Genomic DNA, 18,298 nt, shown 5'->3' on the forward strand with positions numbered 1-18,298 from the left:
GGACTCTTGAATCACCCCTAGTTCCTACATCTCCTGTACCTCCTCCCTCAGAGTCTGTTTGACTCTCTCAGGCACTCTATAAGGGGCCGGCCTAATAGGCCTTTGGGATCCTATATCCACCTGGTACTGCCCCAGGTGGGTGGACCCTGGTTTCCCAGTGAACATGTCCCCAAATTCCTGCAACACTGCTCGGATTTCTCTAACCTGGGTAGGAGATAGCTGCTGGGACATTGCTACCCCTTCCACTGAGGTGTCAGCCTGAGCCTCACTGAGAAGATCAGTCCCCAGATCTCCCTCAGACTCCTCCTGCAATCCACTGCAAATGCTCAGCACAAGGGCCTCCCTATTATGGTAAGGTTTTATCATGTTAACATGGTACAATTTGTGCCCCTGCCATCTGCCTAATAGTTCCACCATGTAGTTAACATCACTTACCTTTCTTACCATCTTGTAGGGTCCCTACCAAACTGCTTGCAGTTTATTGTGTCTTATAGGAATGAGAACCATTACCTTCTGCCCTACAGCATACTCTCCAGCTCAAGCATTGCTGTCATACCACACCTTTTTTCTGTTGTTGGGCTTCTGTCAGGTTCTCCTGGGCCAAGCCCATGAGTTCTCTGAGCTTTGTCCTGAGGTTTAGGAAGTATGCCACAACAGACTCCTTGTGAGACTCGCACTCACCTTCCCACTCATCTCAAGTTAAATCTAGAGGTCCCCTCACCCTATGCCCATACAGCAACTCAAAGGGTGAAAAACCTGTGGATTCCGGGGGAATGTCTCTGTAAGCAAACAACAGATGGGGCAAATAGTTGTCCCACTCCCTCTTAAACTGATATGCAAATGCCCATAGCATGGACTTGATTATAGAGTTTAACCTCTCAACAAGACCATTAGTCTGGGGATGGTAGGAAGTGGTCTTCATGTGCTTCACCCCACAGGACTTCCACAGACAAGCCAGCAGGTCTGACATGAAATTGGCACCTCTGTCAGTCAGTATTTCTTTTCTGAAACCTACCCTGCTGAAAAACTCTAACAAAGCATTTGCCACCTTCTCTGACTCAATGGAGGAGAAAGCCACCACCTCAGGGTATCGTGTAACATAATCCACTACCAGTAGGATATGCGTTTTCCCTGTGGAACTTGAGGTACTCAGAGGATCCACAATATCCATAGCTACCCTCTGAAATGGCTCCTCAATCACAGGCAAAGGCATCAAAGGAGTTCTCACCTTGTCTGCTGCCTTGCCTACTTTTTGGCACTGCTCACAGGTCCTGCAGTACCCTGTTACATCTCTGGAAATTCCAGGCCAATAGAAGTTCTGCATAATACACCTCTTTGTACATTTTATGCCCATATGACCTGCAAAGGGAATATCATGGGCTATGGCTAGAAGCGCCAGATGGTAGGCTCTAGGCACCACCAACTGCTGTACTCTCTCACCTTCTAGCCCTCCCTCAGGGGTCCACTCTCCATACAGTAACCCTTTGTCCCAGTATACAGATCCCCCTTTCCTTGAGAATCAGGTGCCTCCCTAGCTACCTGCCTCAGGTCTTGCAGTGTAGGGTATGAGAGCTGAGCTTGTCTCAACTCTCTCCTTGTAACCCTTCCCAGCTCCCCTTCCACAGGAAATCTGGCATCCTCTGACAGTGGTGCCTCACTGTCAGCCTGGGTACTACTACTCACCTGTACCTTTGTAGTCACTCTGTCCAATGGACAATCAGTACCCCCAAGCAGCTGTGGCTCACCTTCAGTCTCACTGCTACAGGGTAGCTCCCTCCCTAAAGTAACCACCTCACCCATCCAGGCTGCAAGTATGCAGTCTGTCTGCGTCTCCCTCAGGTTACCAGAGTTACCTGCTTGTCTCCAAGCCTGACTGCGTGTAACTGCACAAGCACAGGGTACTGCACTATCAAAATCATGCCCTATCATGACATCTCCAGGTATAACCTCAAACACACCTTCTTGCTGGCTTCCTTTTCCACCCTCCTAGTCCAGGTGAACCCTAGTCAAAGGTATTTGGAATGGGATCCCTCCTAAAGCCCTGACTGGAGTAGACTGTCCAGGCAAGTAGTGCTCCTCTGTAACCATTGCAGGCTTTACAATGGTTTTATCAGAGGCTGTGTCTTTCTTGGCAATGGCCTCTTTGCCATTCACTACAATAGGATATAACCTCTGGTGGTAGTTTGGTACCCTTGTTGTCCCAAGACAACCTACTACTGGCATTTTTTTCTTTCCCACTTACTGGCTCCCTCACCTTTTGTTCCCCACCTTGCCTCCGTGGACACCTGTATGCCACATGGCCCCACTGGTTGCATTCAAAACATTTAACCCTAGCTCCTGGACATGTACCTGGACTAGTGGCTTCCAGTGCTACTGGCAGATTCTGTTGGGGCAGTCTGGGCTGCCCACCATGGGTTACTTTAGACCCATGAGCAGTACTGGGGTCCCTTTCTTGTGCAGGGCTTCCCTGCTTGCCAGGTATAGGTGTCCCTTCTTCCCCGTCTCATCTAAAGTATCAGATTGTTTATCAGCTAACCAGATCCTCATGTCCTCAGGCAAAGTGCTAAGGGCTTATTCCCTCACCAAAAGTCTGCTAGCCCTTCAAAAGTGGTGACCTGACATCCACTCACCCACCTATGGAAATAAGTGCTCAGTTCAGTAACATATTCATACACACTTTCATCTGCATTGCTTCTATGCTAAAAAAAGTTTTCCTATACATTTCAGGTGATAGCTTAAACAATTCTAACAAGTGATTTTTAACAGCAGTATAATCAAAACATGCAACATCAGACATTTTTGACAAAACAGTTACAGCTTTACCATGGAGTAAGGGGGTCAGGAACTGTACCCAGAGCCTTTGTCCAACACTATACTGTTTGTATACCCTCTCAAACATATGAATGAAAATATCAAAATTATCCCCCTCTTTAAACTGTGGAAGAAATTTACTGACATTTTGTGCTTCTGGGGTTCAGTTACTCCCTCCCCCATTACCTCCATGACTCTGGCGAAGAATCAGCATTTCCCTCTAATGCTTCCTCTGCCACTCCTTTTCCTTAGCTTCCAGGTGTAGCAGTTTCTCATTCTCCCCAACCTGTAGCCTCCTCAGTCTCTCAGCTGCTTCTATCTCCAAATGCCTGGCCTCCAGCTCAAGTCTCTTTTGCTCCAGATGGATTTTTAAGTCCTCTTCAGAGAGGTTTAGCTGTCCATTCTCCGAGGGTATTATATCTCCACTGCCAGTCTGATTGTCCTCCTGGTTGCTGTTTTCTGATGCAACTGTAACCAAGGCTGCAATCAGGTCTGCCTTAGTCAGGTTTCCATGCACCAGTCCCCTAGCCTGGCACATCTCAGCCAGCTGGCTCCTTATCAGCTCTCCATATTCCTCTGCTGACATGCTGCCTGCTCACCCTGACTAACTAAGCTATCTCTGAGTATTCACTGCGTGGCTGATTTATAATACAAAACACCTTCAAAGCTCACTGTACACAAGCTACAGTAATTCCCTCTACCCACACCACTACAAGCCAATTAGTATTTGCTACCAATTAATATGTGATGTCAATATCGCACCACTGCCACCAATTAATATGTGATGCCCATGCCTTGACCCAGCAATCAATCCTCACCGCTAACACCAGGGAGTGGCATCTCATATTGGAGGAAAGGATAACAAATACACACAGTAAAGTGCAATTTCCCTTAAGAGCACACAGAGATCACAGTCAGTCTGGGTCTGGTCGCTGCCTCACTCTCCATGTCCGCAATAAGACTCTCCACTGGCACAGCAAAAGGGTCCGGATCTCAGCCTAGTGGGCAAGCTAAAACCTCCAACATCCTCTCTGTCCAACTAGTGCTTCATGTTCCTGCCCAAGTAGCTGACACACACACACACACACACACACACACACACACACACACACACACACACACACACACACACACACACACACACACACACTTTGAGAAGAGTTTATACAATCACACAGACACTCCTGGGAAAGGCTGGATCAGGTTCTCCAGCTGTGCCCCTTTTTCCCAGACTATATGGTACCAGCTGCCATCACCCACTAATATTTATCAGCTACTCAAAGGCCCTTAAAAGGGTGTCCAATTATTACTGTACAATATTATTATCCAATTGGTAGTATAACCCAGAGCTAAAGCTATTGGAGTGGCTTTGTACAATTTTACCAAAGGCATGCAAGTACTCTAAAGAGCTTAAATTATCTCTACAAAAACAGCCACAGTTGAAAGGGTTTAAAAATATTGGACACTCTAAATTGGTCCTAGGCATGAGTGCATGCGTGTGCCTTCTGTGGAAGGTTGGGCACCGGGCTGGCAACTCGACACTGTAAAACTCCACTGCCAATCATGAGCAGACAGGTGATCCACTGTGGCGACCCCTAACCAGGAAAAGCCGAAAGAAGAAGAAGTCAAAACACAAGACAATACTTTTTACTACACAGTACTAGTCAAGAGTTCAGAGATCACAGAGAAATACTTAAAATAATTCAGTAGTACAGTTCTGACATCACAGAAAAACACTTAGTCTAATCTTTCTAGTTTCTAGCTTAATGCTCTCTGATTCTCTCTGTTTTTAAAATCACATTCCTGGTTCACATTACATCATTCTTCATACTTCCCTGGGTTCCCAGGCTAACAAAAACTATATTTACATTCTTCACCTCTGGGCAGAAGCCAGAGCAGTAAAGGACACTTATGCATGCAAATTTTGGCCATGAACTCTGGCCTTAAAATGATAGTCAGGATGCCTCACTCTAGACTTACTAGCTCCAAGTTTTAACATCAAAGGGTCACAACATGCTTTACTTGGTCAGTAGAGTGCACTGTTACATTATTTTCCAGTTCCACATGTAATGCTATTTGTACCATTTAAGACAAGAAGCCTGTGGTTTACATTAATCTTTACAGATGACAGAATTATCTCCAAAATTCTATCTGGCTAGGCTGGCAGCCTTCACCCATCTTCACCCAATCTTCACAGCAACATTAACTAGCACCCTACTAAATATTAATGAGATGGGATTACCTATAGTTATGATGAGTTGCTACATCATGAAGAAGCTCACAGTTCCAGGTATTAACCCAAGAGTCTTTCAATATATGAAGATAGTACTACCTGAACTTATATTGGGACTTCTGGAAGAATTAAATTTATTACTGAGTTGTGGTAGGCAGTTTTTCTGGCAACACACATACATACATACTGCTTTTTTCACTTATGACTACAGAGTTCTGTTTTGTAAAAGTACAGGTGATACTGCTCATGTTTGTTGTTACCATCTGACATAATTTCTTAGGCTATAACAAAGAAATGAAAGCTTTTTGTCCTGTAACTGATGCTTCTTGTGTACTACAAAAATATAACTCATGTGTAATACAGTATTCCAATACAGTTTACTAAAAAAAGTTTAAAATAAAACAAATGAAAGATCCCAGCAGGGCATTGCACTGCATATCATGCTATAGGTGACCATTATACTTTGCTCTAAAAATATAATATTCACAAATGGACATTAAGAAATACCAGTGATTTTTTAAGTATATCCATCTTCCTTATGTAACCATCCTTAGCACTTGCAGCCCATGATTTAAACACGATGTAGCATTCATACTGTTACCTCTCTCAGTGTTTCTATGCATTCATGCTTCTCTTTAGTTTCTTCTGAGCCTGAGAAACTGATTTAAAGCTTATCTTAAAAAAAGCAAAATGCAGCCGTTATAATAATCCAATATCAGATGTAGCCAGGTATTCCGAATTATCTACATGCATATCTGTGTTGCAGATTCATGTTGAAGCACTGCGATAGAAACCACAGTCAAACTGAAAATAATACAAATTTATTTGCAGTTTGTTTACTGGGAAAGTCCATTGGGCCAAAAATGAGCCCATTTTCAATGGAGGCCCAGGGGGGGAAGCCCCCAGTACAGTTTTACAATAAAAATCAACAGTTTGTCAATTATACATAGATATCAAATAAAAGTCAATAGTTGGTAACTTATACATAGTTTGAGAATTAAAACAACAAGGCAACCACAAACTGGATAAGAAAAAACTTTCAAGAGATGTATCATAACAAGAGTATTCTTAGTACATGAAAAATCAGAACAGTATGTGACATGGTAAAAAGTATTTGAGGAGTGTAGATTAAAAAGGCAACATTAGGTAATGATTAAGAACAAGGCATAAGGAGGGAAGGCCTTGCGAGTTCCTAAGTAAGTGAGATGAAATAGGGAGGAAGTAAAAAGAGAAAAAGGTGGATAGAAATAGTGGAAATAAGTTTTGGATGACAAGTAGGATAAAGGAGAGTAGAGATGAAGTGGAGGGAGTCATGTAGGATGAGAACTGGGGCATTCCCAACGAGAGAGGTGTGAGTGGAGCAAGTTCTTGAAAGTGGAATGGTTGTAGGTGGTTCGAATGTGAGGAGGACACAAGCTGAAACAAGCTGCCAAAAAAAGTTTTTTTGCAGCTGGGCAAGCCCCTATGTACCTCCCCAACATGCGCACACACATTACTGTCAGCTCTGTGGTTACATAACATTGTTGAAAGGGCAGATGTTGTAACAAATAAAATGCCCATGCTTTCAGCATATTAGTAGCACTTCACTACAACAAAAAATAATCACATGCACAAAAGAAGTAGATTCCTAAACAGGCATTTTTAAAAGTTATGATATGTAAAACACATCTGCACATGAATGATCCACTGTACTGATTTCAAAAATTAAATGCATTATAAAGCAGTTGCACAATTCAGGAATGCGGCATGCACCTTTCTGTTGTTACCTTTTTCTATTTTGTTGCACTTCTTTGTATTACTTCTGAGTCCGTTCATTTATCTGATCAAAAAGGGACATTGAATACAGAAACGTGTTTTATTTGGCCCCTAACGGAACAAGGGTATAACATGGCTAGGCTTGTAGAGGCCTTAAGGCCAATAGTCTAGTAACCTCCTATGATCCTATTTACATTTAGCAGATTTTCAGAATTTTACATTTATACTTGAGCTAAACTATGCTCTGTAAGAGTTACTACCCTACATCCCAAAACATTACAGCAATACTTTGGTTATCGAATCCACTAATGTCATACTTTAGAATCTTTGTTCATGCCTTCTGTCACAACAACAAAAAAAATGGTGATTATGTATTGTGTTTTTTCATTATCTCATTCAGCCCCCTTCCTGACACTACTCTGGATTAGTACTGAGTCACTTACTGCATTACTACAGTACTGGAGGCATGTTTATATTCTTCAAAGGTAAAAGGAAGAAACAGACCTCAAATTTATAATTATTTTAATAACTCTTTGAAATTGTAAGCATAACAGACATATTTCTATATATTTTAACCACGATTTTACAATGATTTCTCAGTAGTTATAGTATTTTCATTTTAAATGTAGCTTGTTTGCTTCATTGATAGTTATAGTATTTTCTGGTTACAACCAAAGTTATTCATATGTATTCAGAGACTGTGAAATTCTTTAAATCCAGGCAGAAATGTTATTTCATTTCCAGATAGATGCTGTTGCATTATGTTGGTTGACTCACCTTCCACACATGAGCTGAAAACTATTTCTTCCTTTAAACATGACGTGAATGGAGTAAAAAAAGGTCAAATTACGAAGCTGGTAGAGAAAAAAAAAAGAAAAGAAAATGAGCTGTAACTTTCTTCCTAAGTTAACTTGCATTCTGTGTTCTGTCATAGCTACTTGGCAGAAAATGAACTTTGCTGAAGTAGTTTTCCACTGTATATTTTTCCTTCTTTAAACATCAGTTTCTGTTAGTATAGACAATCGTCCTGTCTAGCCATCTGAATTCATTGCATACTTTAGTCATTTGCAACAGAAATTATGGATTTTGTTCTTCAGATGATTGGTTACAGAAGTGCATATGTATAATAGTGAGATTGTGTAAACATCTTAGAAACTCACTGTCATTTTAAGTATAAATGAAAGTAATTACTGAAGTGGTATTTTGGGGAAGGAAACAGCAGGAAAGCATACCTTTTAACTCTTTAGATTTTTGCCTCACATTTTTTGGACCAGTCCTCATAAAATTAGTGGCTTTCTGACAAATTAGTGTGAATTGCATTCTCTAAATATTGAAAGCTTTGGAAGCATTCTAGATCATAAATTGTGATATTAAAATTACAGAACTCATTAATGAATTAAGGAGTGAATTAAATATTAGCCTAAATTATAACTGTCTTAGTTTGAGATAAAAATGATTGCCAAATACTCTGAAAGGGCCAGGATCCCGTTTAAAACTTTAGAGAGAATAACACAGATGGATAAAACCCAGTAAAGGCATTCCTACACTGGAAAATGATGGTACGGTTGCATCGTCTATTGAATATTTTTAGAACATTGTAGAAATATATACCAAAACTGGGTGAAAAGTCTACCAGACAGGGGGCCAGATTCTAAACAAAAGACTTGTGGTAGCATTACAGAGAGCCTCCACCTCCCAGCTATCCTAATTATAGCCCTGCCTCTGGGTATGACTTCATAACAAGGGACAGAGAACGAATGAAGAGCAAATAATTTGATTCTGAAATATTCTGTGATAATGAACCTCACTAACCACTCTTCCAGTAGTTCAACCACTGCAGAGGCCACCATGCATTCAGAGTTCACCCAAAGCCTTATGTTACCATATCTCCACCTATATGTTGGCATTGGTACTACAAGCATTGAGCATGAATGCAGTACCAGTCTTGGCATACAGGTGGCGCTACAAATTTCAAATGTTATGTGTCACTGCAGTATGACACCACCATCTGTATGATGGACATGTAAATGCACAAATAACTGGTAAAAAAGTGGTCATGCATGCAGTTTCTCCCAAGTAAGGGGAAGGTTAATCTCTGAGTCTTCATTATGATACCACAGTCAGAAAGTAAAAAAAAAAAAAGTCAGATTTGAGTAATTCCCAATGTTAAATGACATGCAGTGGACATCATGACATGTGCACATGCAGTCTTTTCCCCATGTCCTCATCTTGAAGTAGAGTTGCAACTGTATATGCAACTCACAGTGTACTGCCTGAAATACAAGCTCCCTCTTTCATATGGAGCTGTAGCAATGAGATAACAACCCACTACCTTCTGTGAGCTACTACATTGCTTCAGCTTATAACATTGACTTTATCACTAATGTAAAAAAATCCTAAGTGCTGTGGTGGTATACACCCAATTGCCGTTCTGTAATTGGACACAGGGATCTTCCAGTCCTTATAGGTACACGTGGCTATAGGAGAGAGCAAAGTTGGGAATAAACCTCTTTGGAGAAAAAAAAAACTCTTCTCTCTTGGCAACAAGCTGAAAATCTTGCACCTCAAAATTAAACTTAAATAGTTAAACAAAGAGCTGAGAATCAAAATCAAAACTTTCAAGGCTGAATATGAATTGAAAATCTCCAACTTTGTCAAAAACATTTACAAATCCTTTATCAACTATGTCAGTATCAACAGTATCCAGCAGTGGTCCAAACTGAGGAATAATTACACTACCAGCTGAGCTCCTGAAGACATAGCCACATCATAGCCAAGTGCTAAAACTCCCTCCATGTTACCAGAAACTTTTGAGGCATATCTAAACATACTGGCTCCATCCCCCATTGAAACTAACACTAATTGCCTGTGGGACTTTATATCCTTACATTAACTGGGAACGCTATATTACTGTCCTTATTGAGCAGGCATCAGATAAGTCATAAGCACACTTCAAAGAATGCTTGATTATCTGAGAAAAAAAAGAAAATTCCATCAGAAAACCCAATATGCAACCTATACTGGGTCAAAAACAAAACAAGAAGAAACCGTGCAGTGTGGAGGGTGTTTAGTTCACTCCTTGAATTGTTATGCACCTAATTCACTGATAAAAATCGAACTGTAAAATACGTTCTACAAAATAATAAAATAGTAAATAGTAGGTAGTCCACAGTGGAGTTAAAAATGGAATATCCTTTATTGAAACACACAAACAAGCGATCCTAGTTAAGTATAATGAAAAGCATTAAAGGCATTCATTATTTATATATAATCTGGTTATTTGGAGTGGTTACAGAGGGTGGTTCTTTTAAGAGCAATAAAAGCAATAAACTCATTCTTTTAACAAAGTCCCCCTTTTCCCTTAACACCATAGTGTAAACTGAGACTGTGCTGTTATGTTAGAACTGAAACTAAAAAGTTAAGAGACAAATTAACTGTGAAAAATGTCAAAAATAAAGCATTAAGACCCTGGAGATCTGTTCATGTGTGGCATCTAATTAAGAAAGCACTAAGTTTGAATGAGTAAAAGTATCAGAAAACAGCACCAATGCCAATTATTTTCATTGTAAAATATTTGCAATGTTTATTTGTTTATAACGATGTTAGCATGTATAATATTAGCATGTAATGTCAACATTAATCAGTGCATATCAGACTTTTAATAGTCTTTTAAACAATGAGGCAGTTTCTGAGTTCTAGTGTGCTTTTTATGGAACAATAATAATTAAGCCCCACTATGTGAGTACCTTACTGTACACTGAGTACAGTGAGAACTATGTACTGTGAGTATGTTACAGTATGTACTTATAGTGTCTCTTACAGATATCTAAGAGGAGAGCTTATTCAGGTATATAGAGACAACCACCTCTGGGAATGTTTGGGGTTATCAAAAAGTACTAGAGAATCATCAGACAACCTATGTAGAAGTAAATTGGTTCTCTGGCAGAGTAGCTGATGCTTGGAACAGACTACCAAATTACATTAAAGCAAGAACTAGTATAGATATTTTTAAGAACAGCCTGGACACTTATTATGGGAAAACATGTTCTGGTATATTGGCAAGCTAGAAGGGCATTAGTACCCATGCTTGAAATATTTGTATGTATGTATGTATGTATGTATGTATGTAGTGTGATCTAGGAGATGGTATGTGTGTGTGTGTGTGTGTGTGTGTGTGTGTGTGTGTGTGTGTGTGTGTGTGTGTGTGTGTATATATATATATATATATATATATATATTTAAATATATATATATTTAATATGCAGGGGGTGTGAGAAAAGTACATTTTGTTGTTTTCTGTTGTTCGACTTTTTAGAAAGTCAGTCATATGGTCTCAATCATATGATGTTCAATGTTCTGTTGAGACTTTCTTCTGAACTATATATATATATATATATATATATATATATATATATTTACAAAATTTTATGCAAAACAGCTTGGTTCCAAAAAAGGGAAGGAGGGTGTGATACCTTCAGATACAGAAATTTAAAACGAACTATGCAAACTGGACCAAAACAAAGCACAGTGAGGAAATGGAATTAGTAATAAAGACCTGAGAACACCAGTACCATTATATTTTTTATTCATTAGGTCATTTAAGGATGGGGAGATTTCTCAAGATTGGAGACATGCACTTAAGGACAGATACAGTCATATAGACCCATAAGTTTAATTTCTTGTTGTGGAAATGTAATTGGGTAGATTATTTTGGAGAATTATTGTGAGGATTGGAATGATTGGGTCTTAAAACTGTGAATCAGCATGCACATGTTGAGAATAAATCTATAACTACCTATATTATGAAGCTCTACAATAAAATGCTAACAAATAATCCATGAGTATTGTGCTATAACATAATGTATAGACTTAACTTCAGACTTTGATGGAGTCATAGAAAATGCACAAATCAGTAAATTAGAACAACTAGGTACTGATGTACACTTGTTAAGATGGATAGCTGTTGTTGTTGTGTCTTTCGGCTTTTCCCGGTTAGGGGTCGCCACAGCGGAACTCTGGTTCCACTAATGATTGGCAGCAGATTTTTACGTGTTGAGTTGCCAGCCCTGACACACAACCTTCAACGAAGGTACGCCCATTCACGCATGTCTCCATACAGAAGACGCTCTAGCTGAAAATCGAACAGGACAACGTCTTACTGTGAGGCGACACAGCTACCGTAGCACCACTGTATGGCTTACAAATAGGACATGGCAAGTATCATACAGTAGTTAGAAAGGTGAAATTCTACATTACCATCAGGGTGTTCAACAGGACTCTGTCATAGGCCCATGCTTGTTTAGATTGTATTTTTTAGATTTAGCTTTTTCTTCTGAGGTATTCTGTGGTCTGTATACAGATGACTTGAAAATGGGTAAAATGATTATATTTACTACATATAGGGCATATCTACAAAAGAACTTGGGAGACATTGATTGAAGGGCAAATATTTAATGCAGCACACAGTGATTGAAACTGCAGATTCATTTAAGTATCTGGGTGTAAGGGTAGCTCCAGCTCATATCACCCAATTGGCTAATTATAGTTATACATCTGTGAGCTGTATAAAAGATTTATAAAGTCTAGGAAATCAGAAATGATGAAATCATAATAAATTACATTGAACCCAGACTAAAGTATGCAATAATAATAAGGAAACATTATAAGAAACTAGTATAACTAAATTGAAAAAAGTCCAGAGGAAATATACTGATCCGTGGATGTGAAGGTTTAAGTTACTATGAAAATATAACATATCTGAACTTGTACAGTGCCTAGTACACCTACTGGAGACCTTATTCAAGTATATAAATCATTTAGAGACAACTACCTCTGGGTAGTTTATAGTTCATAGTTTTTGATTGAGGTTATTATAGGGAAGTAGAAAATCATCAGACAAACACTGCAGGATTATATAGGAATGAGAGATGTACTAACTGGTTCTCTGAGAGAGTAGCTAATGTATGGAATAGACTACCAAATTATATGAGAGAAAGCACTAGTTTACATATTTTTAAGAAGAACTCAGATATTTATTATTGGAATGACTGCTTTGGTATAGTCTTAGTCTAGAAGAACATTATTGCCTTTGACTTAAACACTTATAAACCATGTAACACAAAGAGTAGGGAAGGTTTCCTCACTAGCAAAGAAAATAAGGGACTCAGAAACATAAGGGTATAATTGGTACTGTGTTCAAGACATGTTGGCTCTATTTTCATATGATATTATTTTTGTACTCCATGGAACCAGAAAAGGACATCTCGGTGTTGTGGAATATTCTGAGACAGTTCCTGTTTTTTTTTTTTCACGATATAAAATCAATGAAGATAAAAGGCTATATCTATAAACTATGTGCCTACACATGAGTTGGTCCAGCAATAGCCATATTTGTGGGGACATAATAAAATGAAGTTTTCAGGAGTATGGATTAAAAAGGATTCAGTTCTGGCAGCTAACGATATGTGGGAAAAGACTAAACAAAAGATAACTCAAAAACTGAGAAAATGGAAGCTCTTGCCTATGGATCTAGATAGCAAGATACAAGCAGTAAAAATGTTTTAGTCCATTTAGTTTTGTACACAGGTTAAGGATATTTTTATCAACCAGAGGAGATGTTGTTGACAGTAATTAATAAAGAGTTGAAGGATTTTATCTGGGAGGGTAAGAGGGCAAGAGTCAAGTGGGATAAGTTGATTCGCGCAACACAACAATGAGGTTTAGTATTATCTGATATGAAGGGATATTTCAGACATACACAGTTGAGGCTGTTTTACATAACAAGTAGAAAGCTACAGTTCAGAGTGGAAATGGATGATGATGAAGTAAGGGGATAATTCAAAAATGAGGAAAGAATAGGATTTTGAGTGCAGATCCTTAGGGAGAATAAAAGACTTCTGCGATGGTGCAGCAGTAGCATTGTTGCCTCACAGCAAGAGGTTCTCCCGTTGGATTCTCGACTGGAGTGCGGGGAGTGCCTTCTGTGTGGAGTCTGCATGTCCTCCCTGTGGTTGGGTGGGCGTTCAAAAGACATGTGTAAATGGGTGCTCCTTCGTTGAAGGTTGGACATCAAGCTGGCACCTCGACATTCATGAAAATCTACTGCCAATCATTAGCGGACCGGAGTTCTGCTGTGGTGACCCCTAACCGGAAAAAGCAGAAAGACAACAACAACAGCATCCTTAGGGAGAATAACAGCAGTCATACAGAATATATGGAGTCCGAATGGTGAGATGATAAGACAGCAAGTGAAGGAGAGCAGTGTTGCAGAAATTGAATTCATCCACAAGTCTTGGTGAGTACTTTCACGAGGTGGACCCTGTATTTTCACAAAATCTCACCAAGATGACACTGATATATAGACTGTATTTATATAGCATAGATCATGGACAGAAGCAGGTTAAAAATTAAAAAAGATAGCTGGGTGCACAAGACCCAGGATAAAAAAAAGCCCAATCCTGGTAGTCATACTGGTGCCAGGACTAGAATAAATGACAGTATAGAATCCTCAAAATACGGAAACATTCCTACAATGGAGCCAGGCCAGGCCTATGGGGAGGTTGGCCCCCCCCTGTTGTACAAGAAAGTAATAGTCCACAAAAATCACAAAAACTGATAGGCCAAGGAAGAGCCATAAACACGATAGAGTGGACTGTTGAGGATAAGAAATAAATTATGTATTCTTACTATTATTCAAAAAGCCTAGAATTTACAGATACAAGATATACAAAAAAGATTAAGAGAAAAATTAGAGGAAAGAAAAATACTTCCAGAAGAAATACTGTCAGAAGCTTCAAATAAAAAATTATGTTCATTAATACAACAGATTTGTGAAGAACAGTATATAGACCAAGAAACTTTGATCTGTTTGCAAAAAGAAGCATCTCAGGAAGTGCAAAAATATAAACAACAAAACCTAGAGATTTTTGAAAAGTATGGAGATGGGGAAGAAAGAGAGATTTGATATGGTGCAATATTTATGCAAAGGTGAAAGCCAAATTAATCAATATAAAGAAGGCAGCCCCAAATATATTTGAAGAGAAATACAGGCAAAGGTATCCAGATATGGAAAATTTCACAATAAAAAATATCACAAAGAGTAAATGTAGAAAGGAAGATTAGTACATTGTAAGTAAAAAAAAAATAGAAGGTGAAGTTATGGAGTGCTTGTGAAGTGAAGGATTTGGTGTAGAAGGTCTGACACAAATTACATCACAGCTTGATGGAATGAGTCCCCAAGTCCCCAAAGTAAGGAGAAACAGGAAGATCAGGAGACATCTGAAGAAGAAATATGGACATGGGAAAGAAAAAGAGATTTAATATGGTGTAATATCTATGCAAAGGAGAAAGCAGAACTAATCAATACAAAAAGAGCAGCACTAAAGATACCTGAAGAGAAATACAGACAAAGGAATCCAGACATGGAAAACTTTACAGTACAAAAAATAAGAAGACAAAGAGGAAAAGTAAGTAGAAAAGGAGATTAGTAATGGAGAAGTTAAAGAAATAGAAACTGAGGTTATGGAGTACCTGCAAAATGAAAGATTCAATGTAGAAAATCTAATTCAGAAAACACCACAACATGATAGAGCAATGGACCTCCAAATTAAGGAGAAACCAGTGGAACAGGAAGCAATTGGTCAGTGCCATATGAAGATATTTTGGAGCCTTCCACAGTAAACCCAGTATAAATATTCACTTGAAGTTGGACAGCAAGGAAAGGAACAGGAAACTGTGGAAACTCTGACACAGTCAGTGTTGAGGAGTGATAGGCCAGTGAGTTCCCATATGACAGAGCAACAGATGGCACAGGATGAAACTGAAAATGAATATGCCACAGGAAGATGCTATAGAATGTTCTATAGAATGTCAGCAGGGAATAGAAAACAAAAAATGTGCCCTCAGTTTAGAAGAAAAGGAGCTAAGAGAAGAGTTGCTTGATTTAATAGAGATAGACATATTAAGATCAATGAAAGAAATAGACTGCAAAAGGTCAATAAAATCCAAAAAGTCAGAAGTCCGATAAAACAAATGAATGCAGTAATTAGGATTGTTCATAGAGATCCAGGAGATATAACAGAAGTAAACAGGATATATTACTGTGCAGCTAAATTAATAAGTGATAAAGTTCTACCACAAGAATACAGGGTAATGAGGGAAAGGAAGAGGAGAAATCGAATACCATCATGAAAGTATCGAATAGAAAAAAGTGTAAAGTAATTAAGACAAGAAGTGTCACTGTTAGAAGAGTATAGAAGAAGGAACAAATCAACAAAAATGCTTAGAAAGATAGATGTGATAAAAGCAAGGTGCAGTATCAGAATGGATCAGGATCTGTCAGGCACTATCGCAAATAACAAACTAATAATCTCAACATAGGTGGAAAAAGTTAGAAAATACACAGATAAATATAAAGGAAAAGTACAAAATAAGCATTTTATTGATGACCCCAAAAAGTTCTACAGAGAACTGGAAACAATGCAAAAGGAATTCGGTGGTGGTGCTGCGGTAGCGTTGTCACCTCACAGTTAGACGTTGCCCATTTGATTCTCAGTTAGAGCATCTTCTGTGTGGTGACATGCATGAATGGGTGTTCCTTCATTGAAGGTTGTGCATTAGGCCCAGCAAGCCAGCACGTAAGAATCTACTGCCAATCATTAGCGGACTGGAGTTCCGCTGTGGCGACCCCTAACCGGGAAAAGCCGAACAACACAACAATAGATACATTTTGGAGAAGTATTTATGAAGATCCTGCAGAACATAACAAAGATGCTAAATGGATAGAAAAAGTAAAAGAAAGAATAAGTTCAAATGTACAGGGTATGAAATGGGATGAAGAAATGGCCAGAGAGATTGAAATAAAGTTAAGAAAATCCTCTAACTGGAAAACCCCAGGCCCAGATGTGGTATATAACATCTGGTTAAAAGTATTAACATCTTTGCATGAAGATTAAGCTATGAGTAAGAACTATTTATATGCACATCCACAACAGACACCAACATGGCTAAGAACAGGAAAAACAATGCTCCTACTTAAGAGTGAACCTGCAAGCTACCCTGAAAATTATAGACCAATAAGTTGCCTTCTGACGACATATAAACTATACACTAGAATTGATGCCGACAGAGTTTATACTCATTTAGAAGAAAACTCAATTATGGCAATAGAACAAAAGGGCAAAAAGAGAAAGTCATATGAAACAAAGAATCATTTGTTGCTCAATAAAGTCATAGTGGAGAACTGTGAAAAGGGGAAGAATCTAAGTATGGCATGGATTGAATACAAAAAAATCATCTGATAGTATCCCACATTCATGGACAAAAGAGTGCTTAAAATGTATAAGATACACCCTACACTGATCAACTTCATTAAAGTGACCATGAAACAATGCCAGACCACTTTGCAATTAAACCATGATAAAGGACAAATTATTATTCCAGGGGTAAAAATTCAGAGGGATATTCCAGGGTGACTCTCTGTCACTGCTGCTATTCTGTCTTGCCCTTAACCCACTAAGCTGTCTATTTAACAGTTTAGGCCATGACTATAATTTGGCTCCCAGAAAACAACAAAGTGTAAAGATTTCTCATCTTCCCTTTGTTGATGATTTAAAATTGTATAGCTCATAGGATGAGGAACTGAAAGCACAACTGCAAGTTGTCAAAACTTTTTCAGATGATATAAGAATGTCATTTGGTCTTAATAAATGTACAAAAGTAGCCTTTAAAGCTGGAAAACTGCAGCACCAGGAAAACCAGTTTGGGACAAGAATGTGACATAAAATAACTTGAGCAACAGGAAGTGTATAAATATCTGGGAACTGTTAAAGAAGCAACAATAAAACATGAATAAATACAAATAAAACTTCGTAAGTAATACTTTAGAAGGCTTAAATTAACCCTGAAAACATCATTGACATCTAGGAACAAAATCTAACTAAAAATCAATTTGCTCTTTCTGTCCTAACTTACAGTTTTGTAGTGACTGACTGGTCCCAAAACGTGTTTGATAGATTAGATAGGAAAACAAGAAGGATGCTTCAGGCTCACCAAATGATTTATAAAAATCAATGCATACCAAGATTATATATTCCCCATTCCAAAGGAGGTATGGGCCTACTTGAACATGATTACATGTATAGATCTGCAATTGTGGGACTGCACAAATATCTGCTGACCTCACAAGACCCAAGGATAATGAATGTTTTGAAACATGAGGAAAATAAATCTAAGATGACTTACCTGCTTAGTCTAGCAGAAGCATATGAGCATCAAGCAGGAATGGAAATCAAGCCAGAAGTAGATAAAAATCAGGCAGCAACTGAATGTGCCAAAAAACAAAAGAAAGAAGATAAGGTAAAGGACCAGATGAGAAAGCAAGAAATGTGGAAAATGCATAAATATAGTTGCAAGTATAGAAAACTTCTGGGAGAACCTCATGTTGATAAGGATCGAACACATGAATGGTTAAGGACAGGCGAATTCAAACCATGAGATGAA

At 38.7% G+C, this 18,298-nt stretch overlaps 1 protein-coding gene across 5 annotated transcripts in view; it reads right to left on the reverse strand.

The window, feature by feature from the left end:
- Positions 1-18,298, reverse strand: part of LOC122815795 (myelin-oligodendrocyte glycoprotein-like) — a 402,462-nt gene that overhangs the window by 344,288 nt on the left and 39,876 nt on the right. For all 5 annotated transcript variants that reach the window (XM_044088581.1, XM_044088583.1, XM_044088580.1 and 2 more), the window contains one exon: positions 7,577-7,653. The gene's annotated coding sequence lies outside the window, so the exon portion shown is untranslated. The remainder of the gene's footprint in view (positions 1-7,576; positions 7,654-18,298) is intronic.

The sequence above is a fragment of the Protopterus annectens genome, chromosome 11.part0, assembly GCF_019279795.1.
Source record: "Protopterus annectens isolate FY-2018-M chromosome 11.part0, PAN1.0, whole genome shotgun sequence".
Taxonomy (NCBI): Eukaryota; Metazoa; Chordata; order Ceratodontiformes; family Protopteridae; genus Protopterus; species Protopterus annectens.